Genomic DNA, 10,482 nt, shown 5'->3' with positions numbered 1-10,482 from the left:
GGAGCCTGCTTCCTCTTCTCTCTCTCTCTGCCTGCCTCTCTGCCTACTTGTGATCTCTCTCTGTCAAATAAATAAATAAAATCTTTAAAAAAAATTTTTTTTAATTAAAAAAAAACAAGATTAGATTTTGGATCTCTTAGATTTTGTATCTCTACCAGCTATTCCAATCTCTTGCCTTTCTTTCATAGCTACATTCAAGATGAAATAGCCTTGAACCACTGGTTCCTCTTTCTTGCTTCCAAATACCAACATTTCAACTCACTTTAATGATCCTTTCACCCACATTCATTCTCTTCTAGGTCTCTGTCTTTCTCCCAGCTTGCTCTTTCTCCATTCTTTCACTGAATCTTTTTACTGAACTCTTAGATAATGACTATCTCCTCTTCGCCCTCCCTTTATATACTAATCTTGGACAACAGCAGTCACTCCTTGGAATCCATCTGTGACCCCATCCACACTTCTGTAGAACTCCAGATCACTATCTCACGAGTGCTCCTGTCCTCGTGGATGACCTTCACGTCACATCAAAGTAAAAAGTACAAACCTGATATCTTAAATCCAACTTCACCTTTCCCCTCCCCAAGCTGCTATTCCTCTTTGAGGAGACCCATATGCAGATGGCCTCATGGTCCACTAAGTCAGAGTAAACCATCTCAGAGTTGTCCTTGACTCCTCAACCACAGCTACCATGTGGTTGAAGGCTCAGTTCTCCAGGAGGCAGACTCTGAGATGGAGGTTAGGAGATAGGAAGATTACTACGGAGGCCCTGGAGACCAAGATCTGTAGAAGAAAAGGGGAATCAAGCAGGTTAGGCCACAGAAAGGAAACTAACCTTAATGGAACCCAACAAGTGCCTCCACTGATTCCAAAGTGATGCCCGCAGGCCTGGAAGGGCCCTGGTTTAAGCCAGGAGGGTGCCTGGCTGCACACAGAATGGAAATCAGACGCAAACCAGCAGGAAGTGAAAGCAGAGTTTATTGAGGACAGAACGGGGAGAGAGTACAGGTACAGACAGAGTTTCCAGGAGACTCAGAAAGGGAAGGAGGGAGTCTTGTCGTTGTTCAGTGTCTGTGGGTTTTTACTGAGGATCATGGTCTGGTGTACACATCCTTTCAGGCACCTAAGAGCCAGTTAGAACCAAGATGAGGGCCCAGGTGTGACTCCTTGAACCCAGGGGGTCATGGCATGGAGAAGTCTAGTGCCAGAGGTCTGGAATACCCATATGATAGATTCGCCTGGTCATTCTCACCTGGTTCCTCCTCTAGATGTTATCTACCCTAAAGAAATCATTATCTCCTCGTCCCTTACAAGGAGGACATACACTATGGGCATTCTGAGGCATGGATAAAGTGGGGGTGCAGCTCCTAGCAAGGACAGAAACAGGACAAGGAGCAAAAGGTTTTTATGGAGTTCTTCAGTTTCCCTATCTAAATACGGAGCTCTGACACTAGAAGTGACTTAAGAGTTATCTTGAGGTGGGCTAGATGGCAAGGCCTTTATACTCTCACATTAATACCAGCTACATGTTTTGTAGGACTCAGTACAAAATTAAAAATGTAAGATTGCTTTTTTTTTTTAAGATTTTACTTGTGTATTTGACCGAGAGAGCACAAGTAGGGGGAGCAGTAGACAAGAGGGAGAGGGAGAAGCAAGCTCCTCGCCAAGCAGGGAGCCTGAGGGAGGGCTCAATCCCAGAACCCTGGGATCATGACCCAGGCCGCAGGCAGCCACTTAACTGATGAGCCACCCAGGCACCCCAAGACTTGCTGTTTAAAACTTAAGATTTCTACTGTATGTTAACTAGCTGGAATTTAAATAAAAACTTGGAAGAAAAGAATAATAAAAAATAAAAAATAAATAAAAATTAAGATTTCCAAAGGGTGACAGTAGAGCATTAAACCAAGCATGAGGCCCCTTCTGGGCAACGGCTGCTGTGTGAATGCACAGGTCCCACATGCATGACACATGACACTGGCCCTCATCCTCAGCAGTCACTGGGTATAGGCCATGGCTCAGCGGCCAAGACAATCCCTGTCAAGAGGGATCATGACCGCAGTATAGACACAGTATCCACCACTGTCATCACAATGCCGAGACTGTGCCACTTTGAAATTTCTTCTGTCAATTCTCTCTCCTCAGGTGAGCCTGCTAGTCAACAGAATTAAGGTTCACATCATCTCTTGCCTTAACTACTGAACCAGTCCCCTATTTGTTATTTGCCTAACTCTATTCCAGCCTTCACAGCCTACATTGCTGGCAGTAAGACTGTCACTTTCATACTTAAAATACTGAATGGCTTCCTGTCACCCCTAAGATTAAAATTTAAATCAACATTTCCCAAACTGTGTTTCGTATGCTGGTCTACAGTTTAAAAAAAAAAAAAAAAAAAGTGACTGATGCAAATTTTCTTCCAAATTATTTTTTTAATATACTAAAACATTTACACAGCTGTTTTTATTATTTCATTACAAACATTCCCAGAACTCCAGAGTAGCAGGAAAATTCTCCTAATCAAAGAATGCTTGATTCAATCTGCAATTTGACTCCTAAAACAGCACTTACTAATACCTAGTATCACCTTGCTGATGATCACTAAACCTTTGTCTTTTATGTCTAATTTTAATAATATCTGTGATATCACAGAATGTTTTTGATTTTAAGGGTACCTGGGTGACTCAGTAACTTAAGTGTTGGCCTTTGGCTCAGGTCATGATCTCAGGGTCCTGGGATCAAGTCCTGTATCGGGCTCCCTGCTCAGTGGGGAACCTGTTTCTCCCTCTGCCTCTGTGCCTCTCTCTCTGTCTCTCATGAATAAGTAAATAAATCTTTTTTAAAAATTAAATAAGTAAATAAATGTTTTTGACTATACATGAGTTTTATGAAATATTTTCTACACTGGATCTCTAGATCATGGGAAGTTAATGTATAAATACTTTTACTTTTTTTAAAGATTTTTTTATTTTAGGGTCATCTAGGTGGGCTCAGTGGGTTAAGCCTCTGCCTTTGGCTCCGGTCATGATCTCAAGGTCCTGGGATTGAGTCACACATCGGCCTCTCTGCTCGAAGGGGAGTCTGCTTCCCCTTCTCTCTCTGCCTGCCTCTCTGCCTACTTGTGATCTCTCTCTCTGTCAAATAAATAAATAAAAACCTTAAAAAAAAGATTTTTTAAATTTTATTTTATATTTTATATTATATTTATATTATATTTATTTTAGAGAGAGAGCAAGCAGGGGAGGGACAGAGAGAGGAGAGAGAGACTCAAGCAGACTCCATGTGTGGAGCGAGGAGCCTGACATGGGGTTTTATCTCAGGTCCCTGAGCTCATGACCTGAACCAAAATCAGGAGTTGGATGCTTAACTGACTAAACCACCCAGGCACCCCAATGTGTCACTACCTTTTAGGATCTACTGTTCTTCTTTTACCAATAAACATTTAAACATAACTTATAGAAGGAGTACACATAGAAAAACTCAGGCATCATAACTACATAGCCTGATGAATTATAATGTGAACACAATCATGCAACCACCATCAAAATCAAGGAATAAAATAGTAGTATATGGCAGCCTCCCTGTACCTACAGTGACAACTCCTTTCCTTCTCCCAAAGTAAACCACTAACCAACCAATAACAATTTGTAATCTATTTCAATTCAAGTTTGATTTGCATGCACTCCTACTGACATTTCATTTTTGTGCCAACTAATGGTGGAGCTGGGATTCAAATTTGACTCTGTTTATTTGTAAAGCCTATGCTTTTGCAAAGTTCTTAATGGTTGTTTTCATTCCCTACTGACATCACAGAACGGCTAAGAAAAAGAAAACATAATTATTTCTTCAAATTACAGAGATTCTCACATTGCACCTTGACAGGGGAAAAAAGTGCCCTTCGCACAGCCAAGCAAAATATCTAAATGAAGATGGACATTAAATCTAATTGTTTGTCCAATTATGAACCTACTAACTAACATCTTTGGATGTATTTAAGAACTTAATATATATAGTCTCTTCATCTGAAACTACCAGGTAATATAATAATTAACAACCACTCATAGAGAAAAATAATGCAAGGAAATACAACATAGTAAAGATGTCTGTGGCTTATAAAATTGTGGGTCATTTAAAACAGAAAAACAGGGGTGCCTGGATGGCACAGTTAATTAAGTGATCAACTCCTGGGTCCACTCAGGTCACAATCTCAGGGTCATGAGATCAAGTCATGTGGCAGACTCATGCTTAGCATGGAGTCTGCTTGGAATTTCTCTCTCTTTCCCTCTAACCCTCCCTCTCTCTCTCTACAATAAACAAACAAATAAATAAGTAAATCTTTAAAAAATAAATAAATTTAACAGAAAAACAGTTAAAATATAACCAATGTTAGTTTGAAATCCAAATGTATCTTATAATCAATATGAACATTTAGTGCATAAGCAAAATAGCTATGAATAAATCCAAGATAAACATTACAGCAGAGATAGCTAAGGAAATAAAATTATGCCCCATCATACTTAAGCATCCACATTTCTACTAGTGGACCATAATTCAAAAAAATACAGAGTATCCCTTTCTTACACCTTATACAAAAATAAATCCACAATGGATTAAAGATCTAAATGTAAGACCTGAAATGAAAACATAATAAACTCTCAGCAATATTTTTTTGGTCTGTCTCCTCAGAGAAGGGCAAAATAAGACAAAATTAATAATTGGGACTATATCAAACTAAAAAGCTTTTGCACAGCAAAGGAAACCATTAATAAAATGGAAAGGGAACCTACTGAATGGGAGAAGATATTTTCAAATGATATGTCCCATAAGGGTTAATAACCAAAATATATAAAGAACTTTTATAGCTCAGCACCAAAATAAACCCAAACAAGTCAATTAAAAAATGGGCAGAAAACATGAACAGACATTTCTCCAAAGAAGACATACAGATGGCCAACTGGCATATGAAAAGATGTTCAACATCACTCAACATCATGGAAATGGAAATCAAAACCACAATGAGATCACCTCATCCCAATAAGAATGGCCATATGAAAAAGATAGTAAGTAATCTATTGCCAAGGATATGGAGAAAAAGGGACATTTATGCAATCTTGGTAGGGATATAAATTTGTGCAGCCACTGTGGAAAACAATATGGAGTTTCCTCAAAAAATTCAAAATGGGGCACCTGGGTGGCTCAGTTGGTTAAGCAACTGCCTTCAGCTCAGGTCATGATCCTGGAGTCCCAAGATCAAGTCCCGCATTGGGCTCCCAGTCTGCTTCTCCCTCTGACCTTCTCCTCTTTCATGCTTTCTCTCACTGTCTCTCTCTCAAATAAATAAATAAAATCTTTTTTTAAAAATTAAAAATGGGAATATCATATGATTCAGCAATTTCACTCCTATTTATCTAAAGAAACAAAAACAGTCATCCAAAAATTCACTGCAGCATTATTTACAACAGCCAAGATATGGAAGCCACCTAAGTGTCTACCAGTAGATGAATGAAGCAAGAAGATACACACACACACACACACACACACACACACACACACACACAAGTATTACTCAGCCATAAAAAAGAATGAAATCTTGCCATTGGTGACAGCATGGACGACCTAAAGATCTATCACAAGTGAAACACTCAAACATTGAAAGTCAAATGCCATATGATTTCACTTATATATGGAATCTAAAATACAAAACAAAGAAGAAAAAAGAAACAGACTCAAAAATGTAGAGAACAAACTGGCAATTACCAGAGTGGGGAGGGTTGAAATAGGTGAAGGGCATTAAGAGATACAAATGGACAGTTTTAAAATAAGTGAGTCATGGGGATTTAAAGTACAGCATATGGGGCGCCTGGTCGGCTCAGTGGGTGAAGCCTCTGCCTTTGGCTCGGGTTGTGGTCTCAGGGTCCTGAGATCGAGCCCCATGTCAGGCTCCCTGCTCAGCACGGAGTCTGCTTTACCCTCTCTCTTTGCCCACTGCTCTGCCTACTTGTGATCTCTCTCTCTGTCAAGTAAGAAGATAAAAAATAAAATAAAATAAAGTACAGCATATGGAATACAGTTAATAATACTGTAATAATAACTACACTTATCCTGTTAAGCATTTTGTAATGCATTTAAATGTCAAACTGCTAAAGTTGTACACCTAAACCTAATATAATATTGTATGTCAACTGTACTTCAGTTAAAAAAAAATAAGAAAAGAAATTATTAAGTGTCCATAGGCACTTCAGCAAAGACAGTCATAGACTTCCAAATGATGTGTTAGTGTCTAAGGTTGTAAGATTTGACCCATACAAATTTATTCAACAATCTTTTCACAATGTGCAAATTACTTTCAGGAGCAACTTCCTCAAGTTAGCAGACAAGCAAATACATTTATTCATTAAGCATACTGTCATATCATCATTGAGATATAAATATTTAAAAGGTTAAGTTATATTTTGAAAATGCCACAATAAAATCACCTAATTCCTAATCATTAGTTATTAATTATAAACATGAAATTATATACATACCCACATATATATACATAAATATTTGTATATCTTTATAACATTACATGGGTATTTAAAAGGAAGATATTGCAACAGAACACTCCATTATGCAACTTTTTAACTGCTGCATAATATGAAAAGGGTGCCTATTCCAGAGACATTTTCCATACTGATGGACATTTTTATTGCTTCTAATTTTTTTGCTATTTCAAATGTGCTTTAGAATTATCTCTAAAAGAGCACATTAATATTTGGTATATCCTGGTTGCCTTTATGAGGAACAACTCCTAGAACAGACACCTGGGTTTGAGAAGGACACTTACTTTTCCCCAATTACTTTCTTCTTGAAAATAATGACAATTACAATTTTTGTTAAAAAATTAAAAAATTAATTACAATATCATTACTGTGTAGTCATTAAAACTGTAAAACAAAAAAAAAAAGCTCCAATAAACTTGCCTTCCTGGGCATGTTTTTCGGTTATAATCTACCAGTCACTGTGTTAAGAACTGTAGGTATATCTCCTCATTTTGCCTCATTTAATCTTTACATTAATCTTACAAGACAGTTACTAGTGCCCCACTTTACAGATAAGGAAATTGAGTGTGAACAAGTTAATTAATTTTCGTGAGTCCCACAGAGAGAGAGAGATAGAGTGATAAAACCAGGATTTAAATGAAACCTTTCTGGCTCAAAAACTCTTGCTCACAGCCAGTGAGCTACAACAACAGCTTCTACTCAAGAGACTTCTCTGAAGCTCTCCTGTCTCTGGCCGTGCTCCAACTTTGGGAATCATTTCTAGGATTCTAGTGAACTAGGTTTTCTCATGCCCCTGGACTTTTGCACGTTCTGTCCTTTCTGTTGATCTATTTCCTCCTTGGTTAGTTCCTACCCAAACTTCAATGACTGACTGAAGTTTCAACTTCTCTTTGAACCTTTCCCTAAACCTCAGATTGAAATGCACCCTTGTCTGCCTTTTGCCGCATCCTGTGCTAACCCTGTGTTCAAAAAGCTGTTAGATCACTAATTTGTCTCCCAGTCAGAAAGTCCTTGGGAAATCTAAATATTCCTCATATTATCAGTCCCAATGTAGTCCTATTTAGCATATACTGGGTCCTCAATCACTATATTTAATTTAAGTAAGGACTAATATATATGAAGAACGGTAGGATGTTAGAACCGATTCCATTTCCAACCCTGGCTACAAATGATAAGCTGAAGGAGCTTTTAGAATAGATTTCCTAGACTCCCCCTAGAACTAGTAAATCAGTATCTAAAGGTAGAACTCTACAATTTATATTACTTAAAGGTGATACCAATTTTAAGAATCTCCAATCCATTCTACTTGCCTCATTTTATGATATACAAACATTAAGACCTAAAGAAATTAAATAACTGGTGGTCAAGGTTATATAGGCAGATGTAAAGACAGGGCTTGAACCCTAGTCTTTTATAACTGCTTTACTTAATCACTCAAAAACTACTTGTCAAGTGCCTTTTTATTTTTTTTAAGATTTTATTTATTTATTTGACAGATAGAGATCACAAGTAGGCAGAGAGGCAGGCAGAGAGAGAGGAGGAAGCAGGCTCCCTGCAGAGCAGAGAGCCTGATGCGGGGCTCAATCCCAGGACCCTGAGATCGTGACCTGAGCCGAAGGCAGAGGCTTAACCCACTGAGCCACCCAGGTGGCCCTCAAGTGCCTTTTATGTGAAAAGCACTATGCTGGGCACTACAGACATAGTGGTGGATACACCAGGCCTGGGACCTATGCCAGAGCTTACTTAGACTGTTATGGGCAAGACAGCATTAAATATATGACCATGTAAAATACAATAAATTACTTAATTAGCTAATAAACAAACACATGACCATCTACTTAAAGGCTTAACTCTGACTGTATTAAAGGAATACTTAGTGTCTTATAGATACATAACTGGGGGACCTGATTTACTTTTAGGGGTTGTTGCCACATAAATCTTACTAGAGGTGAGCCTTGGGGCTTATATATGCTGAAATAATTGGGCTTATATTTTCTCTTTTTAAGATTTTATTTATTTGACAGAGAGAGAGATAGCAAGAGAGGGAACAGAAGCAGGGGGAGTGGGAGAGGGAGAAGCATGCTTCCCACCGAACACAGAGCCGGATGCGGGGCTTGATACCAGGACCCTAGGATCATGACCTGAGGTGAAGGCAATGCTTAACGACTGAGCCACCCAGGGGCCTCAGGTTTGTATTTTCCAATCTAAGATATTCTTGGGCCTATGTTGTCTCTGGGGCTTATTTTAATTTTGTATTCTCATGTTGATGACAACCTTAAAAATTAACAGAAATATATTTGGAATCTTTTTTATGACTGAGTTCTGCCCAAAGCTTTAAAAGCCCAAATCGAACATGTGTTTTGATTGAGTTGGCCACAAGTAGCACAACTCTAATTGTCTTGGGCTGATGTGAAAAGAATAGATGGACTTAATAGATATACACTGCATTCTTGCCAAGTGAAGATACAATGCCCACTAGGAGCCCTGCAAGAAGGACGTTTTCCCAGCAGTTCACATAGGTGGGTGGGGTGGGTGAGCATGTCATTACACAGCACCTGTGCACAGGGTAAGCAGGACACAGATGAACCCAGGCTGTGGAGTCAGAGATAGGTGCAGTGCAACTGTGCCGTCAGTAAAACATCATCTATTCCACCTGTCAATAATCTGCATTGTTATGTGAAAAAGAGTGCAACAAATCTGTGTAAAAATAAAGAATAAATTATATATATATATATATGCGCTATATATACACATATATATACATATATGTATATACACACACATATATATATGTTATATCTAGTAGTTTCCCTTTGGGAAGTGGAATTGTGAGGCTGAGAATAGGTGGAGGGAGAATTATTTTTGTTATATTCTCTTTCACACATTTCTAGTAACTACATAATTCTTTTTCTTCAAGTTAATATTTTCATTTTGGATGTGATGTTGTATATAAACCACCAACATAAGGAGCTACAATTTTATGTTCATGTTCGTACTATTTTATGTTGCAATAAAATCATTTAAATCAATATTTACACTCAAGAAGTTATGCTTTTTCCTCCTTAAACAGATTCCTACATTACTCACTGGGCAAGGGGTGGGGGGTGTGCAAGCATGTTGGGGGTTGAGCAGGAGGGAAGCAAGCCTGCCAGAGCAGAGATGGCTCACAGGAGAAGGTCCCAGGAGGAAGAACACCAAGGCAGCCCTGAGCACAGCTGGTACAGAACCAGCAGGCAGTAGGCAAGGCAGACCAGTTCCCGCCATGAGCCACAGTGATGAGTGCCATCCTCTCTTTAAGAACAATGAAAAGCCTTCATTCTTTACATTGTATTAAGCATTTCAGGAATTCGTTTTTGCTGTAGACATTTACAGGCTAAAGGCTAAAACCACATTATTTTCAATATGGTACTTAAACACAGTATTTGTCTCTCTCCAAATTCACCCAAAATATTAACATTTTGTGATATTCAGGTAAACAAAAAAATGGTATTATTTGAAGAGAGTAAAAAATGTGACAAGTAGGAGCACCTGGCTGGCTCAGTCATTAAGCGTCTGCCTTCAGCTTGGGGTGAGATCTCAGGGTCCTGGGATCAAGCCCCACATTGGGCTCCTGGCTCATTGGGAGCCTGCTTCTCCCTCTCCCACTCCCCATGCTTGTGTTTACTCTCTCACTGTCAAATAAATAAAATCTAAAAAAAAAAAAAAAAGTGACAAGTTTATAGACTGATACGTAAACCTGCTCTGTCCACTGCAGTAGCTAGGAGCCACATGGAGGGAGAGGGTACTTCAGTTGAGCTAGTCCCAGATGAGGTGCGTGGAAGCAGGATGTGCACATCGAATTTCAAAGAATAGCAAAATAGGTTATAAAATATCACATTAAAATGTTTACGTAAAAAATACATGTTTACCTTGATTACACGTTGACATGATATTTCAGGGGATATAC

Source organism: Mustela nivalis (genome assembly GCF_964662115.1).
Source record: "Mustela nivalis genome assembly, chromosome: 1".
NCBI classification, from domain to species: Eukaryota; Metazoa; Chordata; class Mammalia; order Carnivora; family Mustelidae; genus Mustela; species Mustela nivalis.
The sequence above is the reverse complement of the archived record's forward strand: the minus strand, read 5'-3'. Positions refer to the sequence as shown.